We start from the raw sequence: 23,639 nt of genomic DNA, 5'->3' as shown, positions 1-23,639 counted from the left end.
AGATTCTGCATGTATATTCCATAATATTGACTTGTATGAGTAAACTAGAACGTAATTTATATATGTTTGTGTTTTGTATATATTATAGGGATATAATCATTATTATTAACATACAATTAAGAACATTTTAATCTAACTCAAGCATGTTTGATTTCATAAAGAAATATTTTAAAAATATGCATGCACAAAGCATCTGCAGTGTCATATTTTCTATTGGGTTTTCCACAAATGCAAAGTTTTTTAGTATTTCCTTCTTTTGTCAAACAAAAATCAACTGGAGATGTATATTAGTCCATTTTTTAATGGACTAATGAAATACTGAAGCAGGATAGTTTATAAAGCAAAGAGGTTTATTTTGGTTCTAGAGGTCCAGCTGCAAAGGATGATATCTGGTAATGGATGACCCTCTTGAGGTCAGTGTCCCAAGACAGTGCAGGATATTGCATGGCAACCAACAGGGAGCATGCATGTGGATTTGTGTCTTGTGTCTCTCTCCCTCTTCTTATAAAAACACCAGTGTTTAATCATGAGGTCTTCATTTTGATAATGTTATCTAATGTTAATCACCTCCCAAATGCCTCACTATAAATATTTTGTATAAATACAAAAGTTTTCACCTTCATAATAGGGATTAATTTAAACATGAATCCTTAAGGGACATACTTCATCTATATCTAAAACTATGCAAATACACAAGCAGAACATGAACATTTGCTTTGATATCACAATATATTTTCTGAATCCTCCGCCTATGAGTATTTCACAACAAAACTCTCATTTTGTTCACTATCATCCTTTAGTTATACTCAGAATTTTAAAGATGCTTCTAAGTTTTCCTTATTCTGTAATGGCTCACACCATTTCTTATCAACATTTTTTTTTAATACAATCTTTCACCAATATCACTTTTCTTTCTCCACCTTCCATTATCTGTCTGAAAGCTTTGAGTATGGTCTCTTTATTTATAGTATCTGAGAGTGCTCTACAGTGTCTCAAAGTGGACTTGGCCACATTCATTGGTCCAAGTATTCAGTGGAATTTTATTTGTAGATTCACATCCATCAGTTACCATTTATTTTTATGCCTTGTGTTTTTGAAACTTGTAACTCATAATTTTCTCTGTTCTCTTACTTTGGACATATATTAGTTCAGTGCAGAAAATCTGCATCAAAAGTTTTTCAAGTAATTGCTTACCTGTTTCTTCATATTTTTCCTCTATTCTCTGAAAATTTTTCTTAACATTGTCTAGTATCATTAATTTCCATTGATACAGTCATATGTTTTTAACTTCTTAGAACTCTATTTTTTTCTCTCAACTACTTTTTTTTTATACCAGCTTCCTATACTCTCATCATAGATTCAAGAATTTTTAATTTTATTAAGATAATGTCCTATTTTGAAGAAAATAATTTCTGAAGTTATTTTTTATTTTATATCTCATATTTTCTTTTCAGATTCTGTTTTATATGATCCATGGTCTTTTCTATTGTCCTGTTAATTTTGCTGTGTCACATACAGAAAAGTTTTGCAAACATCAGTTCACTGGCATCTCTGCACGTTGATTAAAACTACCTAGTAATACTTTTTCATTGGAAAGATGGATAATCAGCCCCCTTTTGAAACAGACACCACCAAATGATATTTCCAGTACTCTATTGCTATAATTTGGATCTGAAATGTCCCCCAAAGTCTTGTGGTTTGAAGGCTTTGTTCCCAGCTGGTGGAATTAATAAGAAGTGATGGAACTTCAAGAGGTGAGATCTATTTGGAGGAAATAGGCTACTGGGGACATGTCCTTGAAATGTACATCTTGTTTCCAACCCCTCCCCCTCCCTCTCTCTTTGCTCCTTGGCTGTCAGGATATGTCTGCCCCACCCATGTATGCACTCCTTGCCAAGATGTTCTGCTTTGCCAATGGTCCAAAGCAATATGGACAAGTTACCTGGGATATAAACCACTGATTCTGTGAGCCAAAATAAATCTTCCCTCTTTGAGTTGATTGTTTTCATGTCTTTGTCACAGCAATTAAAAACTGACTATCACATATGTACTATCTTACCATGTTAATTTACTTTCTAGTGAGGAATATCTTAGAGTTTTGTATCTGGTTATTGTAAGAAGTTACTTGCATAGTTAGATGAGTAGGGGGAAAGAAAGGTCTCAAATCCCATTTCTCATTAACCCATATTGACAGAAGTCAGAATAGCTACTCCTATGAGACGGGGCACAATATGAAAATTGATATGTAATGGAAGATGAAAACTATCTAAAGTTATAAAAATATCTTTATTTGAGTGAATTCTTGGTGTCAGTATGCCTACATATATAATAAATTTGTATACTTGAAGTTTGCACACATTATATAAGTTAATCATAAATAAATGTAAAAATATTAAAAAGTATTAAGTTTTATTTCAGAAAGAATATTCAATTCAGATGATGTGATTTTAATCTTCAGTGTAGAAATCAGTCAAAGTGTTAAGTTTTGAAAGGAATTGTAGAAAAATCAGGATTTAAGGTGTTTTACTAGAAGTCAACATTCCATTTCCCACTTGCCTTTTCCCAATGACCTGGAACCACTTACCTTACAGGTGCAAAGAATGCTAAAAAAAATGTATTGTTTTTGCCTAAGAAATTCCAAATCAGGAGTCATTCTCTGCTATTTCAATCATATCTTCATTCAAATACCACCAATATCGTCTACAAACCAAAGAACTGAGGCATTACAGAATATTTGTCAAAATATGTATTTTCAAGTTAATTTATGTTCTAGATGCACAGCTTGATGAATACTATATAATTCATTTATTACTCTTAGGTGAGCAAAGTCAAGAATAAAAGTTAAAACAACTAATTGAATGTCATTTGTGATGTCTGCAGCAATTCTATGTTTAATTCTAATGATTGCTATTAAACAAAATAAATTATATAAATACTAGGTGACAGATATTATTGCTATTCCATGTATTTAAATATTAATCACTTTCCATACATTTTGTATTGTGAAAAACTTTTGTAAACTTACTCAAAATGTTAAAGCTCTTCATTTTATACTTAGAAATTGATTAACTGAAGAAACATAATGCATATTTATGAAAATTTAAGTTTTTACTTTATATTTTTTTCTGAATAAACTCAAATTTTATGTAGTATAGCAATTTGTTATTAATTACTTAAAACAAATAATATCTTCCTGATTCCCATGGTTTCCTCATATTTCAATTCTTACCTCTCTGATGAGAGGACAAAACCCATGTCTCCCTACACATTTAATATCTGTTTCATAGGCAAGGAACATCACCAAAATAATTTTTCCTTACATATATAGGAAAAATATATATACGTCCTCCACATCTGAGAAATTTCACCTAAAACATAATGGAAAGAATCTTTATTTTCTTACTTTAACATTTTGGTATATAAATTAATCTCTCCAAGAGAAAGATAAAGCCACAGTTCCCAACTTTGCAACTCAAGAATGTATCTACAGGATCTCATCATGCTTTTGAAAATAAATGCATATCTCAGGAGAATTAAATATCTCTGGAGTTCTCTCACTGTATGTTCTCATAAATTACCTTCTAAGTTTTATTTTTAGTACAAGTTCCAAGTTTTATTCGGGATTATTTAGAAAGTCCTAACTGCTGAAGCATGAAAATAACTTCCCTGTAGTTACAAAGATCTAAGTTGAGGCATATTGATATAAATAAAGGGTAAATAGATACTGTGAAGAAAAATAAGTTTAATTGTTTAATTACAACAGTGATCTTTGCAATAATTATTAGGATAAACAATAAATCAAAAGAATAGTAGCAATATAATTTTTCATCATATTTAAGCACTTTTAGAACCTGGTTTATAATTACAAAATAATTTACCAGAATATCTCTTTTTTTTCCTGAAAACAGTATTGGGAACCAGGCTGCCATATACTAAAATACATTATCAAAATTTAATTCATAGATAAGTTAATTTACCCTGGGGCAAACTCAATTCAAATAGAGAACCTAAAAGCTGGCTTATCGTTCAGTTTTTATTGCCCTGCATCCTGTGCTCTGAAAATGTTGCTTTTGATGACATCAGTAAGTTAAAAGGAGAGATGAACGATAGATAAGAAATATATATATATATATATATATATATATATATATATATATATATATATATATAAAATATACAAACAGACACACATAGAGTCTCCTAGATACTCTTGGAGAAATAGAATAATAGAAAACTTTTCCAACTCAGTAATAGTTTCTGTAAAGGTAGTGAAAAAATAAAACAATTTTATTTAAACTGGTCTGTGAATGCATCACAGGCAATATACCAAGGAGATACAACCCACTGTATTCATACTTCAAGATAAACAATGTTCTTCAAATCAGAAATTGAGAGCACCATTTCTCACCTACAGTTCAATCTAACTTTACCTGATGTTTGAACTGATCTTCTGTGTTAACTAATAGACTTTATCTGGAGGAAAAACAAACTTCCCCTATCAGTGTGACAGGTGGTACTTTGGCAACATAGAGCAAGGTCTCCACAAAAATTAGACACCTAAAATGAAAGATTAAGAGATCAATCTTGCTTGAGAATTATACCTGAAAGAGAGGGCCCCTAAATCCTTGAGAAAGATATGCTGGCCTTACAGAGGACAGAAGGCCAATCTAGTTTTCAAAAAATTGTCATTAATTTCAAAGATAGGCTAAGATAGGATAAGGTACTTACAATTTTAAAGTGTTTTGTTTGTTTGTTTGTTTTTTAATAGTAGATATTCTAAAAAAGGAAAGCTGGGAGCAGTGGTAAATGCCCTAACTCCCAGCAAACTGGGAGGATGAGACAGGAGTATTACATCTTTGAGGCCAGCAACCTGTAAAAATGATCAAGATTGTGCCATAAATAAATAAATAAACAAATAGTTGTGGGGAGGTGTGCATGCTCAGCGATAGAGTGCCCCCCTGCGTTCATTCCCCAGTACAACAACAACAAAAAGAACAAAATAAATAAAGTGATCTTACGTTGATCAGGAAAAATAAGTCTCTTATTATTTTCTTTAAAATTTGCCTCTATAGTTAAATAAAATAAACAAATAAATATTCTATATTCCCTTAAAGAAAAATGAATTAATTATCAGTGTTACATGAATGAAGATGGTAAGATATTACCTGACCTGTATAAATATTTCAAGCTAATTAGTGGACTGATCCAAATTCTCTATGCATCTACTCTAACACATGAAAGAGATTTAGCTGATAAAATTTTTTGTTTTACATTTTTTACTAATTTTTAAGATTTGTTTTAATTAGTTATAAATGAAAGTTGAATGCATTTATGCACTTTGATATATCATACATAGATAGCATATAATTTCTTATTTTTCTGATTGTACATGATGTAGAATCACATAAATTTTAAAGTGTTTGGAAATTACCTTATAGTATTAGTACAATGCAAAATAACATTTGTCTTATTTTCATAGTTGTTTTATTCAGGCTTTTCACTGTAGCAACTGAAGGATCCAACCAGAACAACTGCAGAGGAAGAAAGGTTTACTTAGGGGTTCATGCATGGTTTCAGAGTTCTCCTAAGTGACTGGCTCCACCCCTCAGGGTTCAAGGTGAGGAAGAACATCATGAAGGAAGAGCAATGCAAAGGGTAGCAGCTCACATGATGATCAGAGAGCAGAAAGAGAAATCTCCAGTTGCCAAATACAAATATATACCCCAAAGCCAAGCTTCCAGTGCCCCACCTCCTCCAGCTTCACCCCACCTGCCTTCAGTTAACGCTCAGTTAATCCCATCAGGTGATTAATTCAACTATTGGGTTAAGGCTTTCCTAGTCCATTCATTGCTTCTCTGAACCTTCTTACATTGTCTCATACATGAGCTTTTGGAAGACACCACATCCACTAACAATAACTAATTTTACCAAATATCAGATACAAAGAAGCAATCCAACATAATATTTTATGTATGATCTCATTGTATTCATCACCTATTTTGCATGCAATATTATATTATGTTAATATTTACTTCCTTGGATTTTTTTATGTTGACACTCCTTAAGCAATTTTAGTGAAGTGATAAAAATAATAACTTCATGGATTGACTCATAAAAAGTTGGGAAAATATAATGCATGGTAATAAAGATAAAAATTAAAAGCCAAAAAACTTCTTTTATGTTAATATATACTATGTGTTGTCATCAAGAAAATTACTGAAGGAATTTTTATTTTGTGAATACTGTGTAGGGAAAAATAGAAATTACACATAAAGACAGGTTTTTCCAAATTAAAATAAAGGCATAAATTTCTGCTCTCTTAGAGTATTTTCTATAGCACAATCTAAAATAATCTGAAAAGTTTTCAGTAACCCATTTATTAAAGTATTATTTTACAATTATGTTAAAAGTATTTTTTAAAGTAAATATAAAATAAAACCACAATATATTTTGTCTGTTCAACTCTTCTCAGCACACTTAAGAAATAAAAGAACTCTATTCTCCTTTATCTTTATTTTTTTTCAGCACTGGAGATGAAACCTAGGGCCTTGCACATGCCAGGCAAGCACTCTACCACTGACCTACATTATTTTTATACAACTCTCCATTTTCTTTTTCATTGTGCTCCTCGTCCCTATTTTTCACCCATCCTTCTCCTTCCTTCTACCCTGCATCCTCCTCATCTTCTTTTTCTGTTCTTCATTATATGGTAAGTTACTTATAAGTATGTCTCTATCCTCTAAATTTTTATTCTTAGTTTTAAGCAAATATCACATTATGGGTCTCAGTTAAATGTTTGCAAGCAAAACTCATCTCTAAAAGAGAAGCAGCATGAAAACTAATCATCATTTATATGCACCTTGTATTCCATCAGTATAATCAAGTCAATAAGATCATCAAGGATAAACCCTGATAAAATTTAGTTGGAAAGAACCTTTTATTCTTTACCCCCCCAAATATGATCAGATGAAGAATGCAAATGATCAAGTCAAATAGATCTTATTAAATTCAGGTCAGTTTTCAATACCTATCTTACATGATCACTTTGCCTAGTGTTTATCACCACCCTGAATGCAGATAAGTTGATATTCCTTGAAAGGACTTTGGTAAAGTTCATGGTAATAGTAGAACACATAGGAAAGCAAAACTTGATATTTTCATTGCAGATGGATTATTTCAGATTTTCCTTAATGCTACAGGGTAAAGAAATCTAAGCAAGTATATTTTCTTGGTGCATAGCAAGATAAAAAAAAAATGTAAGCCTTTGATTATAATACTAAATAATGTATACTTATTGCTATTGTTTATAAATTTTTAGTAAATGATTTTTCTAATTTGGGGATTACACAGTTTTATATATTTTTAAGTATTTGAGTGACTTTAATATGTATTTTACACATGTCATGAAACATCATGATTTGGTATTAATCAATTTGTTTTTCTTCATTTTCTATTGTTAATAATATAATAATAAATAGTGCACTATTTAGTCTTAGTCAATTGGTCCATTTTTCTATAATTCACATGCCAACTGCATTTTACATATTTCTGAATGGCACCACAGACTATCTGCTAAATCCCTCAGCCTCATTTGCAAAGAGCAGGTCTTAGTTTAATCTAAGGAATATGTAGCATCTGAAAAAAAATAAGGAGAACACATACACGTATATTATCATAGAAAGCTGACTCAGACCTTCTCTCAAACTCTCTATCCATTCAGTAACTAAAACATAATTATTAGAAGAAATTCCTTTCATGTGCAATATAACTTAATAAATTTTTGAGGACTTAAAACATAACTACTAAAGTAGCTAAGGCACCTTGAAGTACACTAGTTGAAGTGATCCCCATGTCAAAAATGCTATAATTTGTACAGTATGAAGTGTACAGTTTTCAAAATAGAAGTATAAATATAAATTATTATATTTATATTTATATGCCCTATTATAAAGACTTAGAAAACTTTTAATATCCATATGGACAAATATCTACTCAGTTTGGCTGGAGATGCTCTGGTATGTCCCAGGACTCTCCTAGAGCATCAGCAAACAATATAAGCACAAGGGGAGAAAGGCAATGTGTGTCCTATTGAATTGAGTAGTAGGAAGAGATGAGTGGAGGAATATTAGCTGCCTTCAAAATATCTTAGCCATGTCTTCTTTGGAAATCCATGGAAAGAACCAGATATTAAGACTATACAATAACATGAATTAAGCTTAAATACAGAATTTTGCTACATAATGTGATTTCAAATTGAGTACTGGTAACAGACTACTATTTATGAACTCTATCTCTTAATAGGTAGTGCTAAAGTAAGGTCTATGATTCCTTAGAAGGTAATATCTAGAAGCTAGACATGGTGGTACATAACTATAATTCCACTGACTTGGGAAGCTGAGGCAATGTATCTCAAGTAGAAAACCAGTTTCATTGATTTATTAAGACTCTCAGCTACTTAGTGAAACTCTGTCTCAAAATAAAAAATAAAAAGGACTGAGAATGTTGCTAATTGGTAAAGCAATAGCTTTAACCTATAAGCCCTACTTCCCTTAGAAAAGATCATACATGATACCAATTTAGTTATTATATGACAGTCACATTATTTTAATTATTAAATGTAATTAATGAACTATTAGGCTTTTCTCATTAACTTCAATCTCAGTGCAAGAACACTTAAAGTCAATGACAAAATTTTAAGCTCTTCCTCCATTTCTGTCCAGGAATTTGGCATTACTAAGTTTGTAGAGTCCCTGTGTGTATTTTTAAATCACAGTGTTTTAGGGTATAAATTTCCACAGGGTTCTATTTAATCTTTAGCTTCAGGGCAAGCTGCTTAGGTTAGTGCTAAAAATAGCTTGCCAATATCATGGTCCAAACATGGAGTAGCAGATTAGAATATTTTTAAGGTAGTGTTTTATTGATTTTATTGTTTTAAGTTGGAAATACAGAGTCAAATGGAGTTTATCAAAGGATGAACCATTTGGGAATGTAATGGGAAGATGTTGTTCAAAAAATAGAAAATTAAAGTTAGAACAAATAACTCAAGAAACCTATTATATAACATGTTCACCAGAGTTAATAATTACATATAATAGTTTCAAAAAATACTAAGTTCTGATAAAAAATAATTTTGTGAGATAACGCTCGTGTTAATCAGCTAGATATAGCCATTCCACTGCATACTTCAAAATATCTTGTTGTATCAATACATACACTTTTAAACGTCAATTAAAATAATGTAATAATTAATTTTAAAAGTAGATTTAGCCTATCTTTAAATGTTCACTAGTGATTTGCTAACACTCAATTTTTAGCAATACACTGATAAGAAAAGTCCTTCCAATAGTGTTCTAAGTCTATTTTTGCTGAATTTAATATCTGACTTTTCTCTGCTGCTTATATAGAAATGGGGATAATACTGAGAGTCACAGAACAAGATTGTACAATTTTAGTAATATTACATCAATTACTACCATGCAATAAACTGAAAATAAAATTATGACAATGCAGTAATATCAATTCTAATTTTAGAATAGAAACCAGAAGCCAGGCGCAGTGGTGCATACCTGTAATCCCTGTAATCAGGAGGCTGAGGCAGGAGGATCTTGAGATCAAAGCCAGCCTCCTCAATGACGAGGTGCTAAGCAACTCAGTGAGAGCCTGTGTCTAAATAAAATACAAAATAGGGCTGAGGATGTGGCTGTGGCTCAGTGGTTGAGTACCCCTGAGCTCCATAGTTCCAACCCTCCTATCTACCCCCCACCAAAAAAAAAAAAAAGACAAGAAAGAAATCAGAAGTTCTGACTTAAGTATCAGTTAAATATTTTGAGATAAATTCCAATTTTTTCACTAAAAAATTAATATAATGGACAGTTTTTAAAACTGTATTAAAAGACATTCTTCATATTTGCAAGTATTTAAATCACTCACATTGATGTCTCTCAAAGCAGCATTGCTCTGTGTTGAAATCATTTCATATTCAATTATGCTCATGTACTCTATCACAATTGAAAATAGAATACATACAGAAAATTATTTTCTTTAATTGATTTTTAAATATTATGATAATGTACTTTTAAAATTATATATAATTAATTTAGGGAATATTTCCCTTCCTTTCCCTCCCTTTCCCTCCCCTTCTCTCCTTCTCCCCCTCTTCCTCCCTCCTCCATCCCTCCCTCCACTCCTTCTTTCCTTCTCCTGAGAAAGCTTTACCCCTTACCTACATGCCCAGTCCCCAGTCCTTTTTCTTTTTAATGTTGAAACAGGGTCTCACTAAGCTGAGGCTAACTTTAAGTTTGGGATCCTCCTGCCTCAGCCTTCAGAGTCCCTGAATATATAGGGGAGGACCACTGTGCTTGGCTGGTATTTCATTTTCTATATGAAATTTACTAATATGCTAATGCCTCCTTAATAGCTGTTTGCTATAAAATGATAGTTATTTAAAGGATATAAAAATTTAATGACAGCATATATTGATTATAAATATGTATTATTTTAGACATATTCCTGGTCAAATTATGTTAATAATACATCACTATGTTTACTTTTCCAAATTTTAGAAACAATTTTTACATCATGGTAAAAATGAGGGAAAGAGAATATTTATATATATTTATATTTCCTGTCCTCATTTGTTTTTATATTATTTTATTACTGGCATGCAGTGGCACATGTCTGTAATCCCAGCAGCTCCATAGGCTAAGGCAGGAGGACTGTGAGTTCAAATATAGCCTCAGCAAAAATGAGAAGCTAAGCAACTCAGTGAGATCCTGTCTCTAAATAAAATAAAAAAAATAGAGCTGGGAATATAGCTAAGAGGTCAAGTGTCCCTGAGCTCAATCCTTTGTATCCAAAAAAAAAAGTTTTTTTCTAAGTAAAAATTGAGTGTTAGCAAATTAAATTGGGAAGTATTCAATTTTAATATTAACAAAATCATTCATATATTGGAGAATTTATTACTTGAAAGCCTACCTTGTACCAGACACAAGAGATAAGAAGTTAATTAAAGATTTTTTTATTAGTGTAAGAAAAAAAACCTTGTAAGGTGGTTTAATTTATCTTCATTACTGTATATTCTTTTTAAAGTTATATATATATATATATATATATATATATATATATATTCATAGTTTTATATATATGTGTATGTGTGTGTGTATTTTAAGTTGTTAATGGACTTTTATTTATTTATATGTGGTACTAAGAATCGAACACAGAGCCTCACATATGCTCGACAAATGTTCTACCACTGAACCACAAACCCAGCCCCTCAAACTGATACATTTTTTTAATAAAAAGAAGTATTACATTTTTCTGTAATTGAAAACAATAAGTTATAACATTATAACGGTTTTCTTTTTCTTAGAAATAATGACCTTGACCATCCTTTAAAACTTTTTAAATACTTCTCTGGATTTCAACATAAAGTTATAAAATATTAAAGTGCAAAATGTATTGTAATATACATTCAGGTAACTTTAAAGAAGTTGTGTAAACTCATGAATAATATGTAGCAATTGCTCATAAATGTGGAGTATTTGATATATTTCTTATACAATAAAGTACAGAACAGTATAAAAAGTGTGGTAGTTTTTTTCATTTTATTAGTTTTTATTATACATTAGAGAATAAAGAAACTGATTAAATAAACTAATTTATTCCATAATGTGTATATAATTATTTTTATTGGTATTTGGTTAAAATATTTTTCTGTTGAGATTTTTTGCAGACTAGCTTAGTGTGGTATTTTAGTTTCTTACTGCCACTATAAGAAATAACCATTATATTTGTGGCTTCAACAACACAAATGTAATATCTTACAGTTCTGAAGGTCAAAAGTATTAAATGTACCTTACAGCCCAAAACAATGGTATTAGCAGAATGTGTTACTACTAGGAATGCTGAGGGAAAATTCATTTTTGATATATTCAGCTTTTTCAGGCCACAGGTATGCCTTGGTTCATGGCTATTTTGCCCATTTTCAAAGAACATTACTTCATGAATCTAATCTCTGTTTTGGTCCTAGCATGTTTTAAATTTTAATCCTATTCCTTTCCTATTGGAAGAAATCATGATTACACCGCACCCACCCAGATAGTCCAGAATAATTTCTATATCTCAAAAGCTTTTATTTAATCCAATTGCAAAGTCACTCTGTATGATTTTCCTGGAGTTTTCATAACAAAACTCCATAGATTAAGTGGTTTGTAGAACAGGAGTTTATTTTCTCATCATTCCTTGGGCTAGAAGTGAAAAATCAAAGTGTTGTCAAGTTTGATTCCTCTCTAGTGCATCTGTCTTTGGCTTTCAAGCACCCACCTTCTCTCTGTCCTAAATTATAGTGTTTTCTGTATGCATGGACTTCTTTTCTCATTTAGAATGTCAAATTTCCTGTTCTTATAAGGACTACATAAAATGAGATTAGACTATGCCATGGTTTATATATTAAATTCCCCCAAAGGCCATGTATTCAAGGTTTGATCACCAATCTGTGGGTGCATTTGGGAGGTGGTGAAAATTTTAGAAGGTGTGGCCTAATGGAAAGAGATTATATAATTGGTGATGTGCCTTGAAGGAAATATGGGGATTCAGTCCCCTCCTCTCTGTTTGCTTTCCAGGTGTCAAGAGTTGAGTAGTTTCCTCCATGTCTTGCCACAAGACCCAATGCAATGGATTCAAGTGACCATGGTCTAAAATCCATGAAACCAAGAGCCAAAAATAAAGCTTTATTCCACTTAAGTTGTTTATCTCAAGTATTTTGTCTCAGAGATGGAAAGCTGACTAATGCAGTATCCACCTGGAAGACCTTATCTTATCTTTATGGCCTCTTTAAAGGCCCAATTTCCAAATAGAGTCACATTCTGATGGACTAAAAATTAGGGATTCAGTAAATGATTTTTGAAAGTGAGTAAATACTGAACCCATAATAACTGCTTTACCATGCAAGATAATATGTTCATGGACTCTAGGAATTAGGAAATAGACATATTTTGGAGAACAGTATCCTGTCTACTAAATATGATATTTTCCATTACTTGCTGACTAACATTTAAGCTTACTTAACTACTCAAGTCTAAAGGGGTACAAGAGTTCTAGAAACAGTAGGAACACAGGTTACCCCTAGGCTTTTTGTACTCCTACTCTGATAATTTGTCTCGCTTAAAACAAATGTCATTGTCATAATTAGTTTATTAAAACTTGATATATGAAAGAGTATGTTTCAACAATGTCAATGAGTTATTTTGTATAATGTTGATCTTAGAACTCAGTGCTTAGCCATAGTTAGGTTTTTGTTATACTTTATTTTATAGTGCATTAAAAAATATTTTAGATTCTACGTAGCCAAGAGGCATAATACATCTTAGACATTTGAAAAATAATAGGCAATTTTGCGTTTTGCAGGTTTTAATAATATGTTGAACATTTTAATATTATTATAATGGCTATTTTGTTCACCTGACTTTTGGTCTCTAGAGAATGTTGTTTAGATATTTAAATTTGTCTTGTTCTTACTAATTACTACAAATAAAAATAATTTATCTTTGAATTATTATCTAGTTAAAATACATTGGAAAGAATATGTCACATTGGTCAAGATCTCATTGGGTTCTATTGTGATTATTCTTATTCATATTTCAGTTTGAATTGTTAAACTATTGTCTGGTAGTTGGTAATGTCATATTAACATGTTTATCAGAGCAAAACAAAAAAGTGTGCCCAACACTCTGGTGAAAATATCATCTCATCTGACCTCATGTATTTGATTTGTTTATTTTCTATCTCTTCAACATTTTATATTTCAATTCAAAACCACTCTAAAAATACCATAGGCAATGGAAGACCACAGTAAATTCAAATTTAGTGACATAGATAAAGTTCAGCACAAGTAGAGGCCTTAAGTGCAAGGTAAAGTGATATTTACTATTATGTATTCAGTGTATATTACTGTTAAAGCATTTCTTGACCTATAGCAGTGAGTCTGTTGAGCCAATACATAAAATATTTAAATTAAGTAATTTAAGTATATCATAATTTGCATATAAATTTTAAATATAAGAATCTGTTTATATCTGTTAATTCCAAAACTCAGTACTAGAATGTTTATTATTAATGTGTAATCGCTATTTTTGCAAAATATATTGCATTTTCCTTAAATTGAAAAATGTTGTTGGTTGTCTGAAGTTCAATTTTTAAGTGGGTTTCAACAATAACACTAGAGACTATTGTTTTTATTTACTTTAAATTTTGAAGGAACTTCTGGATATATTATATTTTATAAGCCATTGCCCTAAAAAATTAATCTCAGTTTCTAAATTTACATGGAAGTATTATATAAATAGATATTTCCATGTTATACTGACATTCATCTTCTTGATTCTCCTTTCTCTAGTGGTCTTCCTTTCACTTGTCTAATTATTTATTTTTGATTGGTACATTATAGATTTACATAAAACATGCAGTTCAGTGTGGTATTTTTCTACACGTACATAACATACATTTATAAAATTCATTCGCCATTTCCTCCCCTTCTCAACTTTCTTACTTCCATCATGATCTTCTTGCTCTACTCCCAGTACCATTATAATATTTTATCCCTTCCACCTCCTTTTACCTTCTTTTGCTTTAGCTTCCATGTTTGAGAGAAAATATTGATTTTCTGAGTATAGCTTATTTTACTTAGCATGATGTCTACCAGTTCTACTCATTTACTAGTAAATGCAAAAATTTCATTCTTTGTGACCTAATAAAACTCCCTTGTGTGTATGCGTATATATGTATGTGTGTGTGTGTATATATGGGTGTGTGTATGTGTGTGTGTGTATGTGTGTGTGTGTGTGTATATATATATATATATATATATATATATATATATATATATGTATATATATATATATATACTGAGAGCCAAGGCTGAGTCTGTATGGCCCCTGGCATTTTGCCAACAGTATTGATTGACAGGCGAGGCATTACTATCCGCCTCTGCCGCAACTTTTGAGTTCTCGCACTATTTTGGAGTTCTCGTGGGGATTTCCGGGGATTCCCCGAGAGTTCCCATTGGTTGGGGAAGTGCAGGAGGAGGGATTTCCGGGAGAGATATTTCCGGCTGGGGGTTCCTGGACAAGCCTCCTGGAGTTCGGGAGGATTCCCCGGGAGCTGTGTGAAGTGTTTTCCTGCAGTTTAAAAATAAAGTTTGTTCCTGCTTCAGTGGCTCGTGATTTGTGCCCAGCCAGACTGCGGCATATATATATATATATATATGATATTTGCTTAATCTATTCATCTATTCACTGGCATCGGGGCTGGTCCAATATCTTAGCTATTGTGAATTGTGCTGCTATAAACATTGACATGGCTGTATCATTACAGAATTCTAATTTTAGGTCTTTTGAATAAATACCAAGGAGTAGGATACCAGGTTCATATAGTGGGTTCCATTCATAGTGTTTTGAAGAACCTCCATCTGCCTTTCAGAGTACCTATATTAATTTGCAATCCCAACAGTGTATAAGTGTAACTTTTCCACAACACCTTCACCAACATTTATTATTATTTCTATTCTTGATAATTGCTATTCTGACTGGAGTAAGATGAAATCTTAGTGTAGATTTGAGTTGCATTTCTCTGATTACTAGAGATATTGAACACTTTTTAATTAATTTTTTGGCCACGTTTTTTCTTCTTTTGAGAAATGCCTGCTGTGGTGTTTTGCCCATTTCTTTCTTGATTGGTTGTTTGATTTTTTTGTTTTGTTTTTGGTGTTAAGCTTTTTGAGTTCTTTATATATTCTGGATATTAATTCCTTCTCAGAGAATTAACTGGCAAAGATTTTTTTCCCATTCTGTATACTGTTCCTTCATTGTATCGTTTCCCTTGTTGTGCCAATCTTTTTAATTTGATGCCATCTCACTAATTTATTCTTGGTTTTATTTATTTATTTATTTTTTTACTTTTTTGCTTTGAGGATCTATTTCAGCAAGTTGGTGCCTGCATAAATATGATGTTGTGAAGACCCTATGTTTTCTTCTAGAAGTTGCAAAGTTTCTTAAGTCTTGGATCCATTTCGATTTGACTTTTCTTTAGAATGAGAGTTAGGGATCTAGTTTCATTATTGTACATAAGGATATCCAGTTTTCCCAGCACCATTTGTTTAAAATGACATCTTTTCTTTGACATATACATTTGGACTTTTGTCAAATGTCAGAAGACCATAGTTATGTGGGTTTGTCTCTGTGTCTTCTATTCCATTTGTCTTTGTTTGTGTTTTACTGCCAGTATCATACTTTTTTCTGTAGTATAATTTGAGGTCTGGTATTGTAATGGCTTTGGCTTTACTCTTCTGGCTAAGGATTGCTTTGACTATTCTGAATCTCTTGATCTTTAAAATTAATTTCAAGACTTTTTTTCCCTAGTTCTGTGAAGAATGCCATTGGTATTTTGATGAGGATTCCATTGAATCTGTATGTTGCTCTTGGTAGTATTGTCCTTTTGATGATATTGATTCCGCCTGTCCAGGAACATGGTAACTCTTTCCAACTTCTAGTTGAAGGCCTTCAATTTCTTTCTTCAGTGTTCTATGTTTTTTTCTATATTTTTTATTGTAGAGATATTTTGCCTTCTTGGTTAGATTAATTTCCCAAGTATTTTATTTTATTGAGGTTATTGTGAAAATGATCATTTTCCTGACATAGATATGTATATAGTTTTCCTGATATATATAAGTTTTTACTGCAGAATCACTGTTGGAAAATGGGAAAACTATTTATTTATTAATCTCCATCTTATTTCCTGTTATTTTGCTGAACTTATTTATCAGTTTCAGGAGTATTCTAGAGATCTTTGGACTTCTAGATATAAATCATGTTATCAGACAATATAGATAATTTGACTTTTTTCCCCATTTGTATTCCTTTAATTTCCTTCTCCTGCCTTCTTGCTCTTTCTACAGTTTAAAAATACATATATCAAAGAGAATTGGTAAAAATAGATATCCGTGTCTTGTTCTTGATTTTTGAGAAAAAGGTTTAAGTTTTTCTCCATTCAATATGATGTTGACCTTGGGTTTGTAGTATTTAACTTTTATAGCATTGAGGTAAGTTTCTTCTATCCTGATTATCTCTAGAAGTTTTAACGCATATGGATTTTATCAAAAATTTTATGCACCTATTGGAATGATCATGTGATTCTTGATCTTAATTCTATTTGGTGAATTAGATGAGTTGATTTGCACATACAACCTTGTTATAAAACTCACTTGATCATGCTATATTATCTCCTTGATGCATTTTTGAATGTGTATTGTCAAAATTTTATTAAGTAATTTTACAGCTGTATTCATCCAGTAGCTGGAGTTTGGTCTTTGCTGACTCTTAGAATTCTGTAGGTAGAAATTGAGATTTGGCCCATATCTCCCTGTTTCTATGGAGATGCTCATCATCTCTGTTGGATATCTGAGATTCAGTGGCCTCCTGAAATTTTCACTTTTGGAGTGAGGCATATGAACTTTGATAAGTTTCACATATTCCATCCTTATAGTTTTGAATTACCCAGGATCATATCTGGAGTACAGACAGCACTGTCTGATAAGTAGCATCTTTCCAGATCCTCCTATGAGAGGCCAGTTAGAAACAGAAATCTCTCTTCTTGATATCCCCATCCTATTTCGCCCTAGCCATAGTTCTCCCAGAGCCTGTTACAATCACACCAGTCTAAATGTACTCTGGTTCCCACAACAGCTGACTGCTGAGTCAGGCTGGCAACTTCTGGCTTCTCCTCACAGTGCCATGGTCACTCAAAAAAAAGGGGGGGGGGCGGTTTCCCATTGCCATGGCACTGATTCTGCTTGAACTCTCTGCTCTTCACCTGATTGATTTTAATAATTTTTCATGCAAAAACTTTCCCCATTAGTTTAGGTCAGTCTCTGTATTCTGCAAGTTGCCCCAAACAATTATTTCCTTGTTTCTGCACTTTTCTCTCTCTTTTCCCTCTCCCCTCTGTAGTGGGTGGGAGGTGTCTTTAACATGTTATTTCTTGTATTATTTTCAAAGTTTCTTTCTTTTTGTGTTGCTATGATTATTTTGCTGCCCAGTGTTGAATTTCAGTAAATTCCCTTAGTCACAAACCTCTCTGAGGAGCAGCATTCCTGATTTTTGAATCAGAAGATGAGCAACTGCTCATCTTTCTCAAATCTGCCATCTTCCAGTGTTCACTAATTTACTTACAAGTCACTGTTATGTAACTAAGGTAACTAATTGAAAAAGTCAAGTATAGAGAAACATGTCTCTCTCCCTCACATTAATTTTAAATACATCATCATAATATGGAACTTTGATCTCTACTCCTCTCTCAAATTCACCTTGTCTCTTTATTACTACTTACATTGTGCGACCAAACTCAAAGACCACTGTAATACATGTCCATGTCTGACTATATATGTGGCCAAGTTTTTTAACCTATTACACCCAGAAACACTCAGAATAATCTTTGTTAAATGCAAATATGAATATTTTTCCATCTATGCTTAATCATCTTCAATAGAATTTTATCAAAATTGCACTGCTTTAAGTGGCTTCAGTCTGGGATTCCTTTTTCACTACTCTTTTCTTTGTTCCTGTCACATTGGCTATTTTTAAAGACAAGATGTATCAACCAATAAACTGAAATCTATGCATATTAATACATATTAAATTAAATTGAAAATCAGTCTAAATAAAAATTATTAGGAAAGATAAAATTTTCAAATCAAAAGAAGTATTGAAATGATCAATATACTTGTGAAGATATATTTAATTAAGACAATAAATAATTTAAAAATGAATATCATTTTCAAAGTATAATATGAAAGAGCAAACTAGAAAGTGGAATTACACAAAGTTGATGCTATTCTGGGTAATAAGTGGAATTTCACTAGATTGTTAAAAAAATGCCATTACTGTTTTTTTTGGGGGGGAGTAAAATTACTCATATTTAAGACATACAGACACATACAAATTGACCCAGCCAGCTCGCCACAAAAATTTCAGCATATGCAAATAAAGCATACACCATTTTAATATTTTTATAATAACTCAAAATTAGAAATAGATTAAAATTCCATTAAAATTAAATTAAAATAATGAAGTTGATGGTAAACTAACATAATAAAGTTTAACATATTTCTAGTTTATTATAGCACATTTACTGAAGGTCAAATGTGGAAGGGCCATGAAAGAGATTGTCACCTTATCATTTTGTCTATATTTTCTTCCTGCATCCTCTTAACACATCTTAAAGGTGGTTATAATCTCTTAAAGCAGCTGTCCATCAATAGCCACATCAGTTATGCCCAAAGCAAACAAAGCTACATTTATTTGAAAATGGTATGCTTTCATTAATATCCTCCATCCTGAATCCTTAATTTCCTTTTAGGAATATATTTGTATTATCACAATAGCTAACATGTTATGCACCTTTACATCTCATCTTCATTGTTGACCAAATTTACACTAAATTAGGCATTACATGTTTTTTTTTATTTCTTTGGGTTTGTAAAATAATAGTACTTATGTGTAATAAAACAGGAGTAGGTTAATTGAAGTCATTGTTAATTGCATTAAAAACAGATTTGTCAGGAAAGTTAATTAGAACTTTAAACTTATTTCTTATAGAATTGCATTTTTTTTTTTTTGGTAATCACATCCTCCAAAGTTTATAAAGTATGCAATTGTTGAAAAATGTAGGAAAATAACACATAGATTTCTATCACTCTTGAAGCATAGTCAAAACAACAGTATTTTCTGTTAGATAGTAAATTTTGGCAAAAATAAAAATATGATATCTATTATTCTATCACTATTACTAAAAAACTGAAATATCAAGTACTAAGAAGACACAGAGTGTTCTTCAGGACATGTACATACCTATTCTTTGCATGCCTCTCAGTTCCTTGTCCTCATCATTTCAATCGTAATTCCTTTACCTATTTCTAGAATAATTATATGGCCCTAGATGGTTATTCTGAATAGCTTGATGGCTATTCAGTCAAAATACGTCCATAATATTTCCACTGCACATCACTTCCCTTTATGCCCTCTTTGTGCATGTCACCCTCATCTACCATCTGAAATATTCAAATAGCCTTTTAACTGGTCTCCCTGGTTTCATTGTGCCTTCTGTAGATCATTGTCAATAGCAGCTATATTACCATTTAAAAATAAGGCAAGGTAAAATGTATCAGTCTTCTCTTTGAATTGCACATTATTCTAAGAAAAAAAATTAATTCCATACAATGAATAAAGAATTCTAACTGAATAAGCACCAAACATGATGGCCTAATTTTGTCTTCCTTGTAGAAGATAGTCACATACATAAATACATAAATAATTTGGCATATCTATAATACTATTTTATTTATAAAGGATTTTATAAAAGAATCAGCAATTTTCTGGTGAATCATAGTATGGCTACATCTGATATATATCCTAGGCATGTTTTATTATATTTTAGCCCTTACCTACATAATATTATTTTATACAATTTTTTGTTGTTGTTGGCATTTTGTCTATTACTTACTTTTCCATTGAATGTACACCCCTGAAGGAAGATAAATAATACTTGTTTTATTTTTCATTGATTTTTTCCCTAAGTATGTACAATAAAATTTAAATGTAAAAGAATCAATTAATGATAGAGCTAAATGCAAAGAAATATTAAGAACTATGCACTGTGTCAATTATCTTAGGGCACGAAAAATCCTTGTTTATTGTCAGTCTTCATTATTACAATTGTTTCTTTAAAATTATTTTTAATACTTATTGTTTCTTTGGAGAAAAAAAATTCATTGAAATACATATACGATAACTGTACAATTTTGACAAAGTTACACCCATTTAAGTCATATGACATCATGATTTAGGATACATCTATCTTCCAGAAGTTTTTTATGTCCCTTCCCAGTTAGTCCACATTCTCAGAGACAACTTGTAATCTTAATTTTTTCCACCTCTGACTTATTTTTCAGTCACAAAGCATTAGTGAAATGAAACCATACACTGTGCAATCTTTCATGAATTATTTTTTGCACCATTTTAACATTCAGAATCATCCATGTTTGCTTTTGTGAGTAATTAGTTCAAATTCCATGGGAAGCATGCCATTATATGAAAGTATCATAATTTATTCTATTTATGGTCATTGATGGTGTACAATAGTTACCTACTGTGAATAAAGGTGCAATGCATATTTTTTACATCTGTTTTTGTTGTTGACATAGATATTTATTTCATGCAAAACAATGTTTTTGAAAAAAAATTCCATCTACATTTATAATAAATATCAATATAAGGCTGTTGTGGAAATTAGGTGATTTAATCAGCAAATGAAATAATAATAAAACAATTTTAACAAAGGTTATTAAAATGTATGAAAAGTTTATACTATGTTAAGCAATGACTGCTAAGGAGAATATTAGAGGAATATAGAGGACTAAATTTATATTCATAATCTGATTTAAGATAAAAATAATGTAATACATAAGAGAGATTTAAAAATTAGAAAAAGATAAACTTCTGTTATTTAAAAATTGCTAAATATATCATTTTATAATTATGACACAGGGTTTAACAACTCTGACTCTGCAGCAAAGTAACCTAGATTCAAATCCAGCCTCCAACACCACCTTGACTAAACCTACTTAGCTGTCCTTCAGTTATAATTTTTTTATATAAACTATATTAATATCATAAGGCTGTTTTTGTAAAACTATTTTACAAAAAAAATGCATGTAAAACTATTTACCCTGAAACATTAGCAATAAACAATGGTATTATAATAGAAACAATGAAATGATTAATTCATATTAATTCACATTCACTGCATTGTTTTTAATGTATAAAATGTGAGCTTTATTTGTATTCTTAAAAGGATAATATGTTAATTAGTTACCTTAGTTAATAGAAAATATAATACTTGTTGTGGAATATACAGCTTTGTGGTCTATATTTTGTTATCTCCAATTAATTGAAACAATGACACTGTTGAAGATTAATTAATAGAAAAATGCATGGAAATATGTTTACAAATTTCATAAGCAAAAGTTAATAATATTATTTTTAAAGTATCAGAAGTTTTTTTAAAAAATGGGACAATATTTCTCAGTGGTTTTATTGCTATATTTCTGGTGTTTTCATTTTAGCTAGAGAAGTGCACCCTTATAATACAAAACTAAATTAAACCTAATTAATGTTTAATATTTATCAAATTATTAAAAAGGATAAGAAATACATTCATAAAATTGTAGATACCATAACTAAGAGAAATTTTAAACTTTTTAATGTATGTCTAATTGCAATTGATTTATTCTTTCCACATTCATTTACTGGGAACTCTGTACAACTAATGTTCTAGACATTAGGGATGTGGAGCAGGAAGATCAATGAACAAGATAAATTGGTCCCTGTCTTCATGGACATTATTAGGTAATGAGAAACTCAGAAATCAAGTAAATTTTTTTTTCATAAAAGGAATGAAGGTTACATCAAGTTTCAAAATGCTTTTAGGTTACATGATAATAAAATTTTAACTTTTCTTGAGGAAGCGTTGTTTAAGCTGAAATCTAAGACTGAGTATATAGAGGTAAACAAAAGTCAGTGAAGATAACAAATTTCTAACATGGACAAAAGGAACTATGTTTACAGATGTGAGATGGAATTAAAAGGAAGAAAGATCTAGTATGGCAAAAGCATAAGAAGTTAGTGTTGGTTAATTCAAGCAAAGCTTCCAACAGTGGTTGCAAATATCATGAAAGGGGGCAGCCATTGATGTGTTTGAAACAAGGAATTGATATGATTCTAGTTTAATATGCAAAACTCTTTCTGAAGTTAGTGGGAATGATGGAACTGAGGGGACAAGAGCAATTATAGAAAACAAGGTAATAAGCTAGTACTTGCATAAATAAGATAGGATACTAATTGAGAAAACAATGGAGAATTTAACAAATCTAAGTAGAAACCAGAAACAATATTAATCCATATTATGAAATGACTGGTCATATAGTCTTTGATTGCAGAGAAATTGGAATTTAAAATCTTGTCACTTCAAATTTTGTCACTTAATAGTGACAAAATGTTTTAATATGTATTATATGCTACAATTTTAATTACTTATTTTTAAATTCTATTAATAACAAATATGTATCATAGTGTTGTCATGTGGATTGAATAAATTAAAACTTGAAAAGCATTTTGTGTCCAAGTATGTTGTAGGAAACCACACACACACACACACACACACACACACACACACACACTTATATATATGCACACACATATATATGAGATAACAAATTATGGAAAGGAATTAAGGGAATGTCACTTTAAGAAAAACAGTCAAATATAGCTCCAAATTCTCAAGATTTAGAAACTAAATTAATGGTTAGTCTCTCAAGGTGAATTACTATGGTTAATGGTAACTACTAAGCCAGTTAATGGTTATGAAAACCTGGAGAAGAAAAAAAAAACTGTATCAAGTATATTTAGAAGAAGGATTTTTTTCAATTTAATAATAATGACCATCTTCTTGGAATTATATTTTATTAAAACAAAATAATTCATATTCCACATCAAAGAGATCATAGACTCTGTCAAGCATCAAATAATGTTAAC

This window comes from Marmota flaviventris, chromosome 4 (genome assembly GCF_047511675.1).
Source record: "Marmota flaviventris isolate mMarFla1 chromosome 4, mMarFla1.hap1, whole genome shotgun sequence".
NCBI classification, from domain to species: domain Eukaryota; kingdom Metazoa; phylum Chordata; class Mammalia; order Rodentia; family Sciuridae; genus Marmota; species Marmota flaviventris.
Note: the sequence above shows the minus strand (reverse complement) of the source record.